General features: G+C 40.0%; 1 protein-coding gene across 3 annotated transcripts in view; it reads left to right on the top strand.

The window, feature by feature from the left end:
• TENM3 (teneurin transmembrane protein 3) overlaps positions 1 to 19,336 on the top strand; it is a 1,586,501-nt gene that overhangs the window by 291,862 nt on the left and 1,275,303 nt on the right. For all 3 annotated transcript variants that reach the window (XM_087874734.1, XM_087874727.1, XM_087874726.1), the window contains one exon: positions 1,241 to 1,294. The gene's annotated coding sequence lies outside the window, so the exon portion shown is untranslated. The remainder of the gene's footprint in view (positions 1 to 1,240; positions 1,295 to 19,336) is intronic.

Genomic DNA, 19,336 nt, shown 5'->3' with positions numbered 1-19,336 from the left:
TGTATGGGGTCTCTAACAATGCTTTGAGCTCTAAGCACAAAGCACTTATAAGCAGTATCCTGAATAACAGGAACCAAGCTTCCTATAATCTTCTCAGCTTTCCTTACCACTGTCTGTATTGACTTTCTAACAGGCACTGCTGCCACCAAACCAAACAGTGATGCAGTTTGGTAAAACACTCTCAATTGTGCCTCTATAAAAAGTAGCCAGGACAGAAGGAAAAAGATATGCTCTTCTCATCCGACACACGAAATGCAGACACTGGTTTACACGCTTCACTAAGAATGATACGTGGAAAGACCAATTCAGATTTTTAGTTATCTGCACCCCCAGATACTTAATACTGTTGACCACCTCTACAGCTGCATCCTGCACAATGTTGAATTTGATAGCTGGGCTATTATTGTTAAATATGCAGGCTGTTCCTTTTTCGAATAATTGTCTTTAGAAAATTGCTTAACTAGATGAGTAGTAATGATGATTTTGATCTTCAATGATCTACACAGTTATGCTTGTAGGAGAACAGCCAAGGGGTACATTGAACCATAAACTAAAAGCCAAAAGTCACATATACAACGTATAGATCTGTGAATATGGTTATATCTCTCCTGATCTCATAAAACGTGTAAAGAATTTCTCCAATATTTTCCAGAGAAGTTAAGGTAAAGGTAAAAGTAAAGAATTTCTACAATGTTTTCCATAGAAATTTCTCTTTAAGAGAAGGAAGATTGGGTACTTAGTTTCTTTGTTTTTCCTAACCGTTTTGATTTGGCTACTATTTTGCTTCCACAACCCATTATGGAATATTTGGTGAAGAATGTAAAGTGTTTTTTTTTTCTTCTAATGTAATAAGAAAATGAAAACTATTATAAATTTACTGAAGAAGAATGAAAGTACCATTCTGGGAACAGTAGTAGAGCTTTGGATTTAACATGTATAATTTGCATATTAATATGTCCCATTTTGTTTAATAATGGTTACTTCCATGTAAGTACGTATAGAATGAGAGCCTAAGTAGTAGCATTCCTGAATTATTACTAAGAAATTAATGGAATCAAATGATAATTTCAATTGTCCTGCTTTTGTCATTTTTAATTCATGGGGTGAAGCTGAAATAGTATTATTATAGTTGCTATTTTTCTAATTTTGTATATAAAGCATTCTTATAAGCTATGACTACTAATTCTAAGTTTATTATATTTTAAATTAATGTATTCATGTTTTTGTGACTTTTTAACAGGCAATAACTTCAAACTGGCTTTGCGAAGAGAGATATTGCTATAAGAAAACAACAGTAAGTGTTTTAGTTCACTATAATTTGTTTTAAAAAGATATTATGTCATTTTTGTGGTATTACTTGAATTAATTTTTAAAAGGCATTAGAACTAGCTTTCTTTAGCCTACAATATCCTGTCAACCTCTTAAAACATTCTGGAGCATGTTGGTACAACTCTGCAGTTTTAAGATATGTAACTGTTCTTGTTTGTTTGTTTGTTTGTTTGTTTGTAATGCATTTTAGTGTACCCTGCCCAGCTTTGAGTTATCAGATGAAAATTATATTTAATTCAAGTATACTGTGATTGTATACTTGTATACAATCATCACTTGTATACAATTGTATACAAGTGGTGTACTGGGATAGGAAAGCCAAGTTAGTTGAAGTCCTTGCTTCATTTGATGACTTTATGTCAATCATATTCACAGCATCGTTGTCATATAAAAGCTTATATCCACATATCACATTGTGCTTCCAGAGGTTATAAATGTATAATACATAAATAAAAGAGGCATTTAGGGAAATGGTAAATTGCTTACAAATACAATTCTGAATGTTTGTCTTGTATGTAATTTGGCAGTCATTGAGCTCTGGGATGAAACAAATCCCTATATTAGCTGAAAAACAAACATATTAAAATCATAATTAGCTTAATAATTGCTAAAATAAAATATAGTACTGACCAAGATAAAAATTATGTTTACACTGAAATACCTTCTGTTGCAATACTGTTGACAGAAATTAAAATACTGACTTTAAGAATATATAAAAAAAGGAATGTATAATGGTTGTTAGAGACCCCAAGACACTCTTGTAAATACACGTCAGTTGCCAACTACCCAAATTTTGGTGGCAGAACTGCTGGGATCATCATAAATGAAAAAAAAACAGTTATAACTCACTTTTTTCAGTGCAATCATAATTGTTAATGGTTGTTAAATGAATGGTTATATGTCGAGGACTACCTGTGCACTACTTTTTCTCTCTTGCACTCATATACAACATAATTATACAATTACACAACAGCTTCACAATTTTATCCTCCAAAATAATCCCAAATTGTCAAAACATACACAGTGCCAAACTGTTAAAAGGTTGTTGTTTCTTCTCCCCCCCTCCTCCTCGTCCTCCTCCTCATCCTCCTCCTCGTCCTCCTCCTCCTCCTCCTCCTCCTCCTCCTCCTCCTCCCCCTCCTCCTCCTCCTCCTCCTCCTCCTCCTCCTCCTCCTCCTCCTCCTCCTCCTCCTCCTCCTCCTCCTCTTCTTCTTCTTCTTCTTCTTCTTCTTCTTCTTCTTCTTCTTCTTCTTCTTCTTCTTCTTCTTTCCTTCTCCTTCTCCTCCTTCTCCTCCTTCTCCTTCTCCTTCTCCTCTTTCTCCTTCTTCCCCTTCCCCTCCCCCTCCTCTCCTCTTCCCCTGCCTCAAATAACCTTACTAACAATATAACCAACCTAAACCTGTGCAAGATCAAGACATCAAACATATTTATTCATTTTCATTAGAAGTATCCTAAATAAAGAGTGAAAATTTAATTATAGCTTTTGTCATATGAAGGCTGCTTTGCTCATATAAATATACTTTGTAAAACATGGCTTTTAAAGGTTTATCTTTTAAAGATAATAATAATTTATTATCTTATATTTAAATTGTATTTTCATAATATAACCTATAATATATAGGTATATAGAATCATATTGTTTTGACAGTATTACCATGTATGAATATAACCCTTTATTCTAATTTTAAAATGGCATCCGAAACATAAAATACTCAGAAATAATTGCAAAAAAATGTCTTGTGCCATGGCTGTTCTAAGTCCAATATTTATGTTTTAGATACAGGTAACCCATAGCCCTTGAGCTCTTTTAATTAATTCATTTATCAAATTTATACCTATTGCAATCAACCAAACTTTTGTTAATTTACAGTAATGATCACTGATGTCACATGTAATTTTTTTACAATAATTAAGAGCATAAATTAAGCAGATCCTACTAAAATAAGAACTAAAATAAACACATAAAAAGATAAAAAGTAGTAATTAAGAATCCATCACAAGCATCCCATCGGTGGCAGAAATTCTTTGAACAGTTAGATTTTCAATTATTTTCAAAAGGCTAGCAATAAAGAGGCCAGACTAATTTACAAGGGGAGACCATTCCATTATACAAGTGCTACTACTGAAAAACAGTGCTTCTGAATCTCAACAATGTCTACTTGGTTGAAGTAAGGTATTACTTTCTCCTGGGACACATGAATTGGCTGTGCTGATTCTGGTTAGAGAAGATGGATCCTTGATGCTAAGTCATACAGGATTTTGAGAGTAACAACTCTGAGCTGGATTTGGAAACCAATTTTGTTTGTGGCAAAGAATATGTAATGGAACCTGAAAATCACCTTGGAAGACAGGGGATGGGACAGGGGACAGTATCTGTTCCCTAGACAGATACTGCCTAGAGAATGACATAAAAGGGAGATGACTGAGTACACAACTGAGTAATTGGTAGAGAAAGAAACTAGACAGGATCCTCTCTAACTTATCTGGTGGTAAAATGAGACAGTGAGAGATTTATACTTCCATATTTGCAAAATTCTGTTAATGCAGCCTGATAATAAAGTATAAATTAGTTTATCTTGCTGTGTTTCTTATTTGGTCTACTTGGAAGGCTGACATAAATCTTGCAAGTCTGAAACAGCAAATGTTCCATTGAATAGAATAGAATAGAGTTCTTTATTGGCCAAGTGTGATTGGACACACACAAGGAATCTGTCTCTGGTGCATAAGCTCTCAGTGTACATATAAGCAACAAATGATAAATCATGATCATAATCATAAAATACAATAAATCAAAAGATAGAACACTCAGTCATAGGATACTAAATAAAGCAATCAACAAATGATGAGATACAAGAAGAAGTTACAATCATAAGAATCTAAGAAAATAGGTAATAGGACAGATGAGAAGGATAATAAAAAATCCAGCCCTACTAGGTGGTATAAGATTATAATATATCTGTATAAGATTATAATAGGTCTGTATAAGATTATAATAGGTTTGTGCAAAACGTTTAAAAGCCTTGCTTCACGGAGTGTGTTCATATGAGCAAAGCAGCCTTCATATGACAAACGCCATAATTAAATTTTCACTCTTTTTATTTAGGGTATTTCTACAGGTGGAAAAATACATAAATAAGTTTGATGACTTGATCTTGCATAGCTTTAGGTTGGTTTTATTGATTTATTAGTAAGGTTATTTGTACTCATTTCATCATTTGTTCCTTATTCACCCAACAGGAGTGTCATATTTTTTAAAGGGAAAAATTACTTTTCATTTTATTATTGTAATTTTTTTACAATAGACTACAGTTTACAGGCTTATAAAATTCAGACTGGAGGTTTCATTCGACAGTATTCTAACACTGTCTGCTGTGTTTTGCATTAATTTATTTTCTTCCTTTTATCATGACATTGGTTAACAAATCGTATATCCTTTTTGCTGTGTTTTATGTGCCTATATTTTTGCTAAAATCAGTTGTAAAGTTGGTGGCCATTCGTAAATAACTATAACTTTTCCCTTGAGAGATCTGAGAGCTGCAAAACAGGACTCAAGTAGTGAAAAGGAGTGATCTTTAACTCTTGTGACAATCTGTATTAATTCTTCTCAGATTTTTAAAATCTTTTTCCATTTTGAACTGTCATTTTTTTGCAGTATATTGTGTGCCTTGAAACCAACTGGTATTTTAACAAGGCATTTCTACTAATCCAAGAACCTGACTTGTCAGATGATAAATTTTATGTCTGTCACTTTTTCAAGGTGCAAAACCAGATTCTGATTACCCTTTAACAGTTTGGCACAAATAATGATTATTTTGGAAGAAAAAATTGAGACATTGTAGCACACATATATAACTATGTTTGTATGTTAGTACAAGAGAGAAAAAGTGAGTACAGATAGTTCTCAACCTGTAATTTGTTTACAACCATTTCAAGTATAACAGCTCTGAAAAAAAGTGACCAATATCTGCACTCACAATTGTTCCAGCATCCTCAATGTTATGTGATCAAAATTCAGGCACTGGGCAGCTAGCATGAATTTATGACAATTGGAGTGTCCCAGGATCACATTATCACCATCTGTGACTTTCCCAGGGGACTTCTGACAATCAATTATTTAAGAACTGTGTCATTCACTTAATAATTGATTTACTGAATGGTAAGATTTGTAAAACTGAGCACAATTTACTTAACAACCACATCACTTAGCGACACAAGTTCTAGTCTCAATTGTGGTCATAAGTCAAGGACTACTTTTATAAATATGGACAGAGAGAGAACATAGCTGAGTTGATAAGGTTGAAGAAATAACACATTTAAATATCAAAATTTTACAAAATATTTAGGAAAATGTAACAGTTCACTTAATTATAATATAATCTCATGGTTGTGCTATTGCAATCCAGCATTTACTCATTTTGGTTTCATCACAGATCATTTCACCACTTTTGTATTTTTATTTCCATTCATTCTGCTTTCAAGTTTTTCTTTAGCTCTTTTAAATCTTCTTCCAAACAATGCTATACATCAATCAAAACTGTTTTGCTTTTACTCTGTTTCTTTTTGTTTTAACTCTTCCTTATTTTTTTTGCTTATTTTCTTTTCCTTGCAACTATTTTTTCTAAGTAAATGTATTGTATACATGTATACAATACAATTTGTATCTGAATCTGTGTCTGTGTGTATTCCTCTTGTTCTCATTTTTCTTATATGCTTTTTTCTCACCACAGTCTTGTTTCACTTAAACACATACACAGTTTCCACGACTCATTCTGTCCCAACCAACATGCTGATAATACTTTATTACTTGTATTTTCTATGAATTTAGGTTGGATATTGATCTATTTTTAATGCTTTATAGGGGACTTGTATTTTCCATTCCTTCAGGTATTCTACTTTCAGTCTTGTTTCTTTCATTTCTTCTTGACACTGTCAGAATGGTCTAACCCACACCCAGGACCACTTATCACTCTTGTTTGCTTTACTAATTCTATCAATGAGCCCTTTTCAGCATGAACAAAATCACTGTGACAAAACATTTAGTTTCCTATTCAGTCCTTTGTTGTGTGTTTGCTTAATTGTGAATTAAAAATAAACACACATCTAAGAAAGTATTTGTCATCATAACTTCATCTTTAGTTATTTTAAGGTCTTTAAATATCCCAAACACCTTTGCTGTGTTCCCTTATCACATTTTCCTGACCCATTCATGTCATCTGACAAAATATATTTTTCCCAAATTCCATGAGTAGTGGTGAATCAGTTACTTAATTTTAAAGAGCTTGAGGCACTGTGAATGAGTTGCCATTTTTTTGGCATGCACACGAATGTATTCAATTTTCAATTGTTATATTTTTCACTAGCATTAATTATTAAGAGCCTTGGTAGTACAGTGGTCTAAAGCACACTGTTATTAAGACCAGCTGCCTTCAATTACTGCAGGTTCGAATCTCGCTAGGCTCAAGGTTGATTCAGCCTTCCATCCTTTCTAAGGTAGGTAAATTGAGGACCCAGTTGTGGGGGCAATAAGCTGACTTTGTATAAATATACAAAAGGATGAAGGCTATTGCTTAGCACATTGTAAGCCGCCCTGAGTCTCCGGAGAAGGGCGGCATATAAATCAAATTAAAAAAACAAAAAATTCAGTCCCTGGGTGTGATTTTGTTATAACAAGAAGTGAGGTACAGAAATGTAAAAGAAATCTGGCATGAATTCTACCAAAAATGAATCTGGCATTTGGTCCATATGGTTGATAAATTGCTAGGTTTAAATTCCGCTAGTCTTTCTCTATTCAACCTAAAAATATTTCTTAGAAAAAATAAGTGAAATAATAATATGGTAATGGACATTGCTTATTGTGAAATGGAAGCATTTCCTAAAATCAAGCAATCTATATATTTATACTGTACTATTTAATAGCTAGGATTAGAATGCTTTTGTATCTAATTCCTCCCTCTCCCCTTCTTAACTGTTTTATCTGTTGCTCAGTTCAACAGAACACTGTGTGCCTAGGATGAGTGGAAGATAATATGCAATAGAGAAGTTACCTTAGATATCGTCTTATCCTCCAGAGCCACATTTCATTTTGAGTACATGTATTCAAAATTTACAAAGAGTTGCGGAGTAGTAACAAGGAAAAGTAATTAACCAAGTGGAAAATGAGTTTGCCTGCAAGCCACACACTTTTTTTTCTTCTTGCCAGACAAAATGGGCAAACGTAATAAACAGCAGAATGTCAGAAATTGGGTTATGTCTAACAGGGACAAGGATAAAAGTGGGTCTTGTGCCTTTTGTTTTCAATTAATGTATAATATAACTTATATGGGCATTAAGTATCAATATGATGAGATTCAGTGCTTAGAAACTGAAAACTGAACTAGATTTTCTTTGAGGCTGTTTCTAAGTTTATCAAAGGATTGATGTGTTTTTTAAACTTGAAGTTTATGGATAATTAGTAACTGTCTTAGACAATGCATTCATATAAATATAAAAATTTATTATGGAATAAACATAAATAAATAATATAAGTATTTCACTTTTAATTCTGTAATATAATTGTGCTGGTACTGCAGGATTGGCTTCACACAGATCTAAAATAATATATAATTCTATCTTGTTCACGATGGATTGTATCTTGATATATATTCAGAAGAAGCATATTACAAGTTGCTCTGCAACTTCACCATCCAGAGTAAAGATGTTACTCTTACGAATAAATGTTTCTTTTTGTCAAAATATCTTAGTTTCAATTGATTCAAGCCTATGGTAGGTTGGCTGTCAATGGCTGCATCTTTATTAACTTCTGAATGGCTAAGACATACCTAAAAGAGAATATCTTATCTCTAGATCCAGTGAAGGATAATACAGTATAAATATCAGGGCACATTACATAGGAATTTAGCAGCAGTTACTAAATTTTGTTCTTCATACTTGCTGTTTTAGGGAGTTGCTTAGCCTTATTTCTGATTTACTTCTGGTTTATTTTAAAACTTTGTTTTGTTTGCAACATTGCAATTGTCCAAAGCTTATTGGGAGGGTACTGGGGTGAAATCCAGCAGGTTCTGACAGGTTCTGGAGAACTGGTAGCGGAAATTTTGAGTAGTTCAGAGAACTGGCAAATGCCACCTCCTGCTGGACCCAGAATGGGGTGGGAATGGAGATTTTGCAATATCCTTCCCCCAGGAGTGTGGAGGGAATGGGGATTTTGCACTATCCTTCCCCTGGAGTGGGGAGGGAATGGAGATTTTGCAATATCCTTCCCCTGCCACGCCCACCAAGCCATGCCCACAGAACTGGTAGTAAAAAAAATTGGATTTCACCACTGGAGAGTACTATGTTTTTTCATTGATGGGATCTTTTGCTTACCTTACCTGCTATTACATTCGCCCAGAATATCATGTTTTGCTTTTGGTTTATAGATAACTTCCAGAATTCAATTTCCTTTTTCCAACATTTATAGCAATGTGCAACAATAGCTAAAGTTTTAAGAAAAATCTCTGCTGCAAAAAAGAAGTATATAAATGCTGATATATTTTCATTTCACCTTCATACAAGAAGAAAAAATATTGAGGTCAAAAAGCTTGCCATTATAGCAACCAGATTTGTTTGTTTTTATTTTTATATTTTGCAAATGACCAGAAGATTCATGTAGCAAGTATTGAACGTATGAATGGATAGATGTTAATTTTCTTCTATATCCTATGAGATTAAAGAGCTTTTTGCTTTCTCCAGCAGTAGATCAGGCTTGTGAGATACTAATTAGATAACTTTTTCATTCTTGTAATGGTCAGATGCAAGATGCGACTGATTGGCACACAATGTTCCCAGTATTTCAAGGATGGTAGATATTAAAACAATCACAGATTCAAATTGTTCTGAGAATGATTGGGTAATAGGAAATTGAACAAATATGCCCTATCTCTCTGTGTCAAAAAAAGAAAAAAATAGCAATGGAAATTTCAGTTAGATCAAAAACCACAGAGAGAAAGAAATGAGAATTAAGAATAAGTTTTAAAAAGGTTTGTGAATGGCTAGGTCAATTTTTAGGTAGAGCAGAGTGTTAAAGTGAAAGTCCATTTATAGTCATCTAGTGAACTTTTATACATTTGAATATTGCAAAATGCTTTTGAATAAAGGCAACTTACAACCATTTGTTCAGTGACTGTTTAGGTTTTGGTGGTGCTAAAGAAAGGGAGTTATGACTGACTCTGAAACTATGGCTGTTGCAGTTCTCCCACCATAATGTGATCAAAATTCAGGTGCTTGGCAGTCTGTTTCACTTACAACTGCAAGAGTGCTTCAACTTCCCCCACCCCTCCATCTATGCATTTTTGGCCTCATGCCTTCTACACTCCTGATGCCTATCTGACTTTTACCATCTTGTTTCTCTATCTGCTGATCAAGATGCATGGCCTGGCCCTTTATGAAACAGCTGATGGGCAGCAAGACTGTTCTCTCCAAATCACACATGGTAGCTTCCTTGCAAGACTTGGGAAAGATGGCATCGTATGTGACCAGCAGAGGGCCAAGCCAGGCATGCCTTATCAGCAACAAGAACAAGAGGATGACAAATGTCAGACGAGGTGGCAAAATGCTGGCCTCAGAGCACAGGGTTACAAGACTGATTGGGACTGCGGGGGGGTGGGGGGCTGACTGTGGCTTTCAGGGTGGCAAGTTCCTTTGTGCCATACTGCTGGGCTGGGGCTTTGTGCTACACTGAAGCTCAGGGCTTCCTGCAGACCTGCAGACTGTTGCAGCATTCCAAAAAGCTACTTTGTACTTTCTGGGATGCAGTGACTTTGTACTGCACTGCTGGGACATCCAGGACATGGTGACTTTATGCTGCAGGGCTGGGCTGGCAGTTGAAGCTTTCAGTGGCAGAAGAAGCTTTGCACTGCACTGTGACACAGTGGCTTCCTGCAGCATAGCCTTTGAGTTGCACTGTATCCTTTCCCTGATCCTTGCACACATGGACACACAAACCTCTTTACCAGCCTGCCTGAGATTGTGTCGCACTGAAGGCAGCATAAATATACTAACTAGCCAGTGGTGGGCTTCAAATAATTTAATAACCAGTTCTCTGCCCTAATGACCGGCTGGGTGGGTATGGCCAGGGGGCGTGACAGCACTCAGCCTCCTGGAGCACTATGCCAGCCAAAACGGGGTGCAGGGGTTAATTACAAAATGTGGGCTTTGCTTTGTGACATCCAGATCCAGCTAGCAAGGGCTGTGAACTGCAGAGATATGATTTTTGTAAGTAAAGAATGTAGAATTATAATGGCTGAATATTTGATCCTTCATACATCAAAAAAAAATGCAAAGTCAAGGGATAAACAAATAAAAAACAGATTTGAAAAAAGAAAAGACTCAGGAAAGAAAAAGAGTAAAAGTGTAAGAAAGAAAGAGGAAAAGAAGGAAAACTGAAGAATGACTTCCAACTTTCTTTGGTACACATATAAGTAAAAAAAATATATCGAACTCTTACTTTAAGATTAGCATTTGTCTACATTATTTCCATAATCCCTTATTTAATCATCAAAGCCCAGATCAACTTTTAATTTCAGTTTCTCACAAAAAGTCCAGTAATGGTTCTTATCGCTTTAATCACTATTTGTTAACAAAACCACAACTGATTTATTTAATTGCACCAAACTCTAAATAAAACAGGAATGGAAAATCCTAAACTCTAGTGTAGACCCATGTTTCTCAACTTTGGCAACTCTAAGGTGCATAGACTTCAATTCCCAGAATTACCCAGGCAGCATGAAGTTTGCCCATCTTAAACTTGCCAAGACTGAAAAACACTGATCTACAGATAGGGATTTTTCCATTCCTTTTTTACTGGTTCCTACTTACTTATGAGCAATCATAATGCAAAATCCCCATTTCAAACTCACCCCATAGTAATGATCATGCAAAAATCCCAACTATTTTCCTTCACTGCCCTAGAAGCTAAAATGGGGCTCAGTGGGCCCGCGCCCCACCCCTACGCCTTGTTTTGGGGCTGGAAAGCCTCCTGCACTAACCTGGAATCCAAAACAGATCATTGGGAAAGATGGGGTGGGGTGGGGCCAACCCGGGGGGGGTGTTAAACGATTCTTCGAGCTGGTAAAAATTATCAACCGGTTAGCCTGAATCGTTGCGAACCGGTACAACTCACTTCTGTAACTAGCCCAGGGTTACGAAGTAGCCTTATTTTATTTTACCTACTGTACCAAATCAGTTTTTATAGAAAAATTAGTAGAAAGGAAGACTGAAATAGAATCACTTCAAAATATCCTATCCTAATGAATCTTTATTACAGTCAAGGATCAATTTATGTGGGGTGGGCCACAATTAGTTAAAAAGCATAAACATAATTATTATGAAAAGCTATAACACACACACACACACACACACACACACACACGCACCACTCCTTTCTTTCGCCCACACAATCACTAATCGAATGCAAGGCTTGTTAAGTGCACATGAGGTATTTCAGGGTGGCGAAGGCCATGGGGAGCTTACTGATGGAACAGGCCACCTACTTATGACCACCCAAGGTGTTAAGTTGGGCGAGTGAGGAGCCAGGAGCCAGGTCTGTGTGAACAATAGCTCTTTATTTCACAGTGACAAATCCAGCAAAACTGCAACAAGACAGCTCCCTTTATATAGTATGACAGGGGGCCAGTCAATCAACATCATGTGTTTTCCCTCCTAAAATTCCCTCCAAAACTGGATACATTACACCCGTCCCTTCCCAGAAGACACTTAGGTCACTAACTTAGGTAATCACGCAGATGACTAGGGTGTTCCCTGATCCTAGTTGACCTGCGCAGTTCAGTCTGAGGCAGGGAGTTGGGCTGGTCAGAGGGACTCTTTGTTTCTCCCAGCCCAGCCAATGGAACCTCCTGGATTATTTTCGGAGCGTTGTTTTCCTCTGTTGAGACTGGCTTCTCGAGAAGGCTGCGCTGAAGTCTTCAGATAAGTCCTCCGGCCACTTTGGGGTTGAGTTAGCTGTTGAGGGAAGGTTTTGTGAGTCAGGGACTGGTATTGTGGATTAGTATTCTGGCTCATCTGTTATTCGTTTTCTAAGTTGGTCTATGTGTCTGTGCCAGATTTTTCCATCTCCCATGTCTGCGGTATATGATTTGGGACCAGTGACTTCAGAGATTTTCCCAGCTATTTGCATAGTTTCTTGTGAACACCGGTGTCCCTATTAAGAGCCCCCTCATTTTCCCATCGTTGTCCCTGCACCCATCAGGAGAATAATTGGGGTGTAAGTGATCCAAAATACAGCAAAGTTTTTGGCCCATTAATAGTTCGGCCAGACTTCGCCCGGTGGCTGTGCATGGGGTGACATGTTGGGCAGCTAGGAATGTGTCAATTCTGGCCTGCCAATCCCCTGGGCCTAGTCGCGATAATGCCTCTGGCAGTTCTTATGAATCTCTCAGCTTGTCCATTACGAAAAGGTGTGGTGAGTGCATGTCTGACCCCCATTTCTGCTAAGTACCCTTCAAACTGTGTGGCCGTGAACTGAGGCCCGTTGTCAGACACCAGTGTGTCCAGTAGCCCATGTGTGGCAAAGACTTTTCTCAGTGTCTTGATTACAGCTTCTGCAGTGGTTGAATGCATTAATACAATTTCTAGCCATTTTGAATAGGCATCGACAATTATCAGAAAGGTTTGCCCGTGAAATGGGCCTGCGAAGTCAATGTGAATTCGCGACCAGGGGCCCTGGGGTCGTTCCCATTCCCTGACAGGGGCTGTGGGGGAAGCAGGCTTCAACTCTGGCAGGGGTGACACTTGCCCACCCACTCAGTGATATCATCATCCATTTTAGGCCACCACACGTAGCTCCTAGCCAACCCCTTCATCCTTACGATCCCTGGGTGCCCCACATGCAAGACATTCAATACTTTTTCCCATAAGCATAGAGATACAACGATACGATCACCCCACAATAGGCAACCCAGGGGTTGCCCGTCTTGAATAGTCAATTCAGTTTGTTTGGTTACAAAAGGTTTAAATTCCCCGTTTACAGATTCACCCGGCCACCTCCTTTTCACCCAACCAATCACAGTTCTCAACACTTGGTCTTTAGCAGAGGCTCTCGCCACTTCAGCAGAAGTGAGAGGCCCTGAGTCCGAAACATTGATGAGCAGAACAGGAACTCCTGGGGTTGGGTCTTCTAAAAGTTCTGGTAGCGGGCATCTGCTGAGGGCATCGGCATGCCCGAGGCTCCAGCCAGGGTGGTGGACAAGATGGTAGGAGTAGGCAGCCAAGAAAATGGTCCACCTAGTCATGCGAGGGGACAAGGCTGCAGGGGTTGCCCGATCCCCTGCCAAGAGACCCAGGAGCGGTCGATGGTCCATAACTAGTTCGAATGTCCGCCCAAACAAGTATTCGTGAAATTTTTTTACTCCCAATACGGCGGCCAGGGCCTCCCTGTCCAGTTCGCTGTAGTTCTGTTCAGCGCTGGACAGGGTGCGGGAAAAGTAAGCACTGGACAGGGTGCGGGAAATGGGCGCCTCTAGCTCATTTGGTAGTCTGTGGCTCAAGACGGCCCTGACGCCAAAGGGGAACGTGTCACAGACTTTATATTGAATTAGGAGGCTATCAGCAGACAGAAGTTTTTTCACAGTGGCAAATGATTCAGCCTCAGCTTTGCCCCAGACCCATAGGGATTTCTTAGCAAGCAATCGGTGGAGGGGCTCAGCTACCGTCACTTTGTCTCTCAGGAAAATTGAGTAAAAGTTCAAAAGTCCTAGGAATGCTTGTAGCTCTGCCTTGTTTTTAGGGGTTGGCGCATTCCTAATAGCCCTTATCTTGCTTTCGGTGGGGTGTATGCCAGTTCCATCTACTTTGTACCCCAAGAATTCAATGGCAGGCACTGCTATCTTACTTTTGATTTGCTTTACTCGCAGTCCCGTGTTTCTAAACCTCTCTAGCACCATTCATAACCGGTCCCCAAGTTATTGTTCATCTGCTGCAGTAACAAGGACATCATCAAAATAGGGGACTACCCCTGGAAGTCCTTGCTCATCACGCTCTGAAATAGTCCGGGGGCTACATTGACTCTGAACTGCAATCTTGTATACTTGAAGGCACCTCTATGAGTTACAATAGCCTGTGCGTCAGCGGTAGCACCATCTATCAGCAGTTGTTGGTACACCTGCGCAAGATCGAGTTTAGCAAAAATCTTGCCAGGGCCTAGGGAATGGAGCAAATGTACAATAGGGATTGGATAGGCGCTTTGTTGGAGAGCCTTATTGATTGTGCATTTATAATCAACACAGATGCGCACTGATCCATCGGGCTTAATTGGGGTGACTATCGGGGTCTCCCATTTCGCATGGTCTACAGGAATTAAAAACCCCTGTTTTATGAGCTTGTCTAGCTCTTGGTCAATTTTTGGTTTCAGCGCAAAGGGCACTCTCCTAGCCTTAAGCCTGATGGGAGCTACGTTTGGGTCCAGGTTAAAGGATATGGGGTCCCCACATACTTGCCCAGACAATCGGAGTACACGTCCTGGAATTCATGTAGTAGGTCGTCCCGTAGATTGCTTCGGGTAGCGTTGATTCAAGTGACCCCCATTCCCAAAGCCTTAAACCAGTCTAGGCCGAGGAGGCTTGGGAGGCTTCCGCTGACTACTGTGAGAGGCAGTCTTTTGTCATACTGGCCAAACTTGACCTGGAACATGCCGTAGCCTTCTACAGGGATGCGATTTCCCTGATAGTCTCGTAGTTTCAAGCGTTGGTGTTTCAGTTGGTGTTGTTTAAAGATGGGAAGGGCTGTGTGAAGGTCAGCCCATGACATGATCGTTATGGACGATCCTGTGTCAATCTCCATCTTGCATGGAGCACCTCGATCTTGACAGTGATGTGCAGCTTCTTTTCTGGCGAAGTGGTTGCTTGGCCGCTGTGTGTTTGAAAAGCCTCTGGAGTTTTGAAATACACGCCTTTCTTGGGCTGGCTGGTCTGGTCTCTTCTGAAGGGCTGCTGCTGGCTGGCAGGATTAGTGATGGCTCTTTTTTGGCTGGATGGCTGGGTTGCCCTGCACACCCATGCCAAATGTCCTCCCCATAAAGGTCAAATATTTATTTTCTTCTCTTTTCGTAGGTCTTTATGTGTATTTTTCTCTCAGCCAGGTTTTTTTCCTACGTAAATCAAGATCTTTATACAGCCATAGCTCAGTGAAATCCCATTCACTAGTTTCTAGGCTTTTTCAGACAACAAACCAGCATTTTACTGTCTTTTGGGAGACTAAAGGGAGACTAAGATAGATCTATTTCGGACTAATTAGTCCTCATCAGTTAGCCACATTCTCATCTCATGTCTCCTCCCCGTAAAGGTGTGTGTGTGTGTGTGTGTGTGTGTGTGTGTGTGTGTGTGTGTGTATATATATATATATATATATATATATATATATATATATATATATATATATGTTTTCTCAGGTTTTCGCGGGTGTTTGTATGTAGGTCTTTGGTTATTCGGGTCTTCTCCCACGTAAAATTGGAAGTGTCTTGGCAACGTTTCGACGAAGTCTCATTCGTCATCTTCAGGCTGGTGTTCTCGGCTTCGTGCTTCGTGCACATTGCTCCTAGAAGCACGAAGCCGAGAACACCAGCCTGAAGATGATGAATGAGACTTCGTCGAAACGTCGCCAAGAAACCTCCAATTCCACGCGGGAGAAAACCCGAATAACCAAAGACCTACATATATATATATATATATATGTATATGTAGGTCTTTGGTTATTCGGGTCCTCTCCCACGCAAAACCGGAAGTGTCTTGGCGACGTTTCGACGAAGTCTCATTCGTCATCCTCAGGCTGGCGTTCTCGGCCTCGTGCCTCCAGGAGCAATGTGAGATCGCAGCTGTCTCTTCCTTTTAACTGCTAGTGGGGGTGTGAGCTGATTGGGTGGGAACTTGGCTGTGTTCTGATTGGGTGGAGGTGTGTTCTGATTGGTTAGGGGCTTGGCTGTGCTCTGATTGGCTGGGGGTGTGTTCTGTTTGGGTGGGGGCTTGGTTGTGCTCAGCTTAGTCTGAGTTGCAGGGGGATTTGAGCTGGTGAGCTGCGTTGTTGTTGTTTGGCTTCGTGTTTGTGGCCGTGCGAGCTCTTCATGGTGGGTGTCAGTCTGCTTCATGTATGGATTGGAGGGGTTTAAAGTGGCTAATGATGCAGCTGCGGTCTGGCTTCTGGTCCTTGGTCGTGGCTCATTATCAGTGTGGGTTTGAGTCTGCTTTCTGCGTGGATGTGTGATGGTGACATCAGGTGTGGCACTCGTGAGTGTGGGTCTGGTGTCATTCGTCGTGTTAGGGACTCATTTGTCAATAAGGGCGGGTTTCCAAATGGCTGGTAGGCGGGAGGTATCGTCTCGTTTGTTCATGCTGTGTGGGCGTTTTTCTATCTCGATGGCTTCTCTGATTATTCTGTTGTTAAAGTGTTCAGTTTTGGCGATAGTTCTGGTCTTTTTAAAATCAATATCATGTCCTGTGGCTTTAAGGTGTTGGACCAGGGAAGAAGTTGGTTCCTCTTTTCTGACTGAGTTCTTGTGTTCTTCTATGCGTGCGCTTATTCGTCTGTTGGTTCGTCCGATGTATGTGGTGGGGCAGGCGGTGCATGGGATTTCATATACTCCTTGATTTTCTAACTCAATTTTGTCTTTGGGGTTCCTTAGGATGGTGGATATTTTTCGGTTTGTGCAGAATGCTGTCTTGATGTTATGTTTGTGGAGGATTTTGCTTATTCTGTCTGTGGTGCCTTTTATGTATGGGAGGAGGGCCTTGCCGTTTTCTTGTTCTCTGTCTTGGATTTTAGTGGGGGTTTCTTTTTGGATTAGGTTGGTGATCTTATTTCTTTGGAATCCATTGGATGTGAGTACGTTAGTGAGGGTGTGTAGTTCGGTTTTTAGGTGTTGTTCGTCAGCTAAGCGTTTTGTTCTGGAAATGAGTGTCTTGGCTACAGAGTTGATCTGGGCAGGGTGGTGGTGTGAGAGTGCGTGCAGATAGCGGTTTGTGTGTGTTTTCTTCTGGTATATAGTGTGTCCTAGGGAGCCATTGGATTTTCTGTAGACTAAGACATCCAGGAAGGGAAGTTGGTTGTTCACTTCTGTTTCCATGGTGAACTGTATTTTGGGGTGTAGGCTGTTGAGGTGTGTGAGGAAGTTGTCCAGTTTTTCTTTCCCATGTGGCCAGATTATGAAGGTGTCGTCCACATATCTGAGCCAGAGTTTGGGTTTGTGATCGGATTTTTCTAGAGCTTGGGTTTCAAAGTATTCCATATAGAGGTTGGCAATGACAGGTGAGAGGGGTGATCCCATGGGTGCTCCTTCTGTTTGTTTGTATTTCTGTCCATTATAGATGAAGTATGTGTTGGATAGGCAGTGGTTGGTCAGATCTAAGATGTGCTTGGGGTGTTTATATTTGTTTTGGATAACTGTCAAGGCTTCTTTGATTGGTACTTGAGTGAAGAGGGATATGACATCAAAGCTCATGAGTAGGTCACTGGGCTGTAAGTTTTGTTGCTTTATGATGTCTATGAACTGGAATGAGTTTTTTACGTATGAGGTGATGGATTCTGCATAGGGCTGTAGTTGTTTGGTGAGAAATTTGGCTAGGTTTTGTAGAGGTGAGCCTATGGAGCTGACTATGGGTCTAAGTGGGGTTCCTTCTTTGTGTATCTTGGGGAGACCATAAAGCTTAGGGCATCTGGATGATTTCTCTCTGGGTATGATTCTTTGCTGAATCTCTTCGCTGATGGGGGAGGCTTTTATTTTGGATCTGGTGGTTTTTTCCAGGTAGGTGGTGGGGTCTGTGTTTAGGGGTTTGTATATGGAGTCTTGGAGTAGGTTGGTTAATTTGGTTTGGTAGTCAGATGTGTTCATAACCACCGTGGCATTGCCCTTGTCTGCTGGTAGGATTATTATGCTGGTGTCTTCTTTCAGGTTAAGTAGTGCTGTCTGTTCCTCTTTGGGTAAGTTACTTTTGGGTGGCTTGCTGGTGCAGAAGATATTGGTGATTTCGAGTCTGATTCTGTTTGCATCGTCGGGGTTGATTTTGGTCAGGCTGGTTTCAACTCCGCATATAATGGTTTCAGTGGGGATGCTTTTGGGAGCGACTGCAAAGTTGAATCCTTTGGAAAGGACATTGGTTTCGGCTTTGGTGAGGATCCTATCTGAGATGTTATGCACTGTTTGTTTCATGTGTGGCTGTGAGGGTGGAGGGGATTGTTTCTGGCGTTCTTGTAGTCTTCGGAGTTTGTTGGTGTGTGTGTCTGTCTTGAGGGTGGTCTGTGTTTCGGCTCTCCAGATGGCAAGTTGTTTGGATTTGTCCCAAAGTGCGGGGTGGATCTTGTTGCTGAGTTTGAGGTGAAGTGTGAGGAGATCCTTGTTGATTCGGTCTAGGAGGAATCTTTTTCTGTGGAGTTCATTTCTGATTAGGGCTAGTTCTGTTCTTTTCAGAATGCGTTTGGTGGCTGCAGAGTTGAAGTGGAATTTCAGTTGGAAGCCTGTGGGGATTAAATTTTGATCTCGGCAGTTGCATAGGAATGCAAGGTCACATAAAATGGAAGCTCTTTGGACTTCGAGTTTTTCATAGGTCCTGGTCAGATGGTGGATTTCCTCCCCGTAGAGGTGGGATATTTGTTTTCTCAGGTTTTCGCGGGTGTTTGTATGTAGGTCTTTGGTTATTCGGGTCTTCTCCCATGTAAAATTGGAAGTGTCTTGGCAACGTTTCGACGAAGTCTCATTCGTCATCTTCAGGCTGGTGTTCTCGGCTTCGTGCTTCGTGCACATTGCTCCTCGTGCACAACCCCCCCAAGCACATCTTAGATCTGACCAACCACTGCCTATCCAACACATACTTCATCTATAATGGACAGAAATACAAACAAACAGAAGGAGCACCCATGGGATCACCCCTCTCACCTGTCATTGCCAACCTCTATATGGAATACTTTGAAACCCAAGCTCTAGAAAAATCCGATCACAAACCCAAACTCTGGCTCAGATATGTGGACGACA

Source organism: Pantherophis guttatus, chromosome 8, assembly GCF_059756535.1.
Source record: "Pantherophis guttatus breed Tessera chromosome 8, ASM5975653v1, whole genome shotgun sequence".
In the NCBI taxonomy this organism is placed as follows: domain Eukaryota; kingdom Metazoa; phylum Chordata; class Lepidosauria; order Squamata; family Colubridae; genus Pantherophis; species Pantherophis guttatus.
Note: the sequence above shows the minus strand (reverse complement) of the source record. Positions and strands in the feature narration are given on the sequence as shown.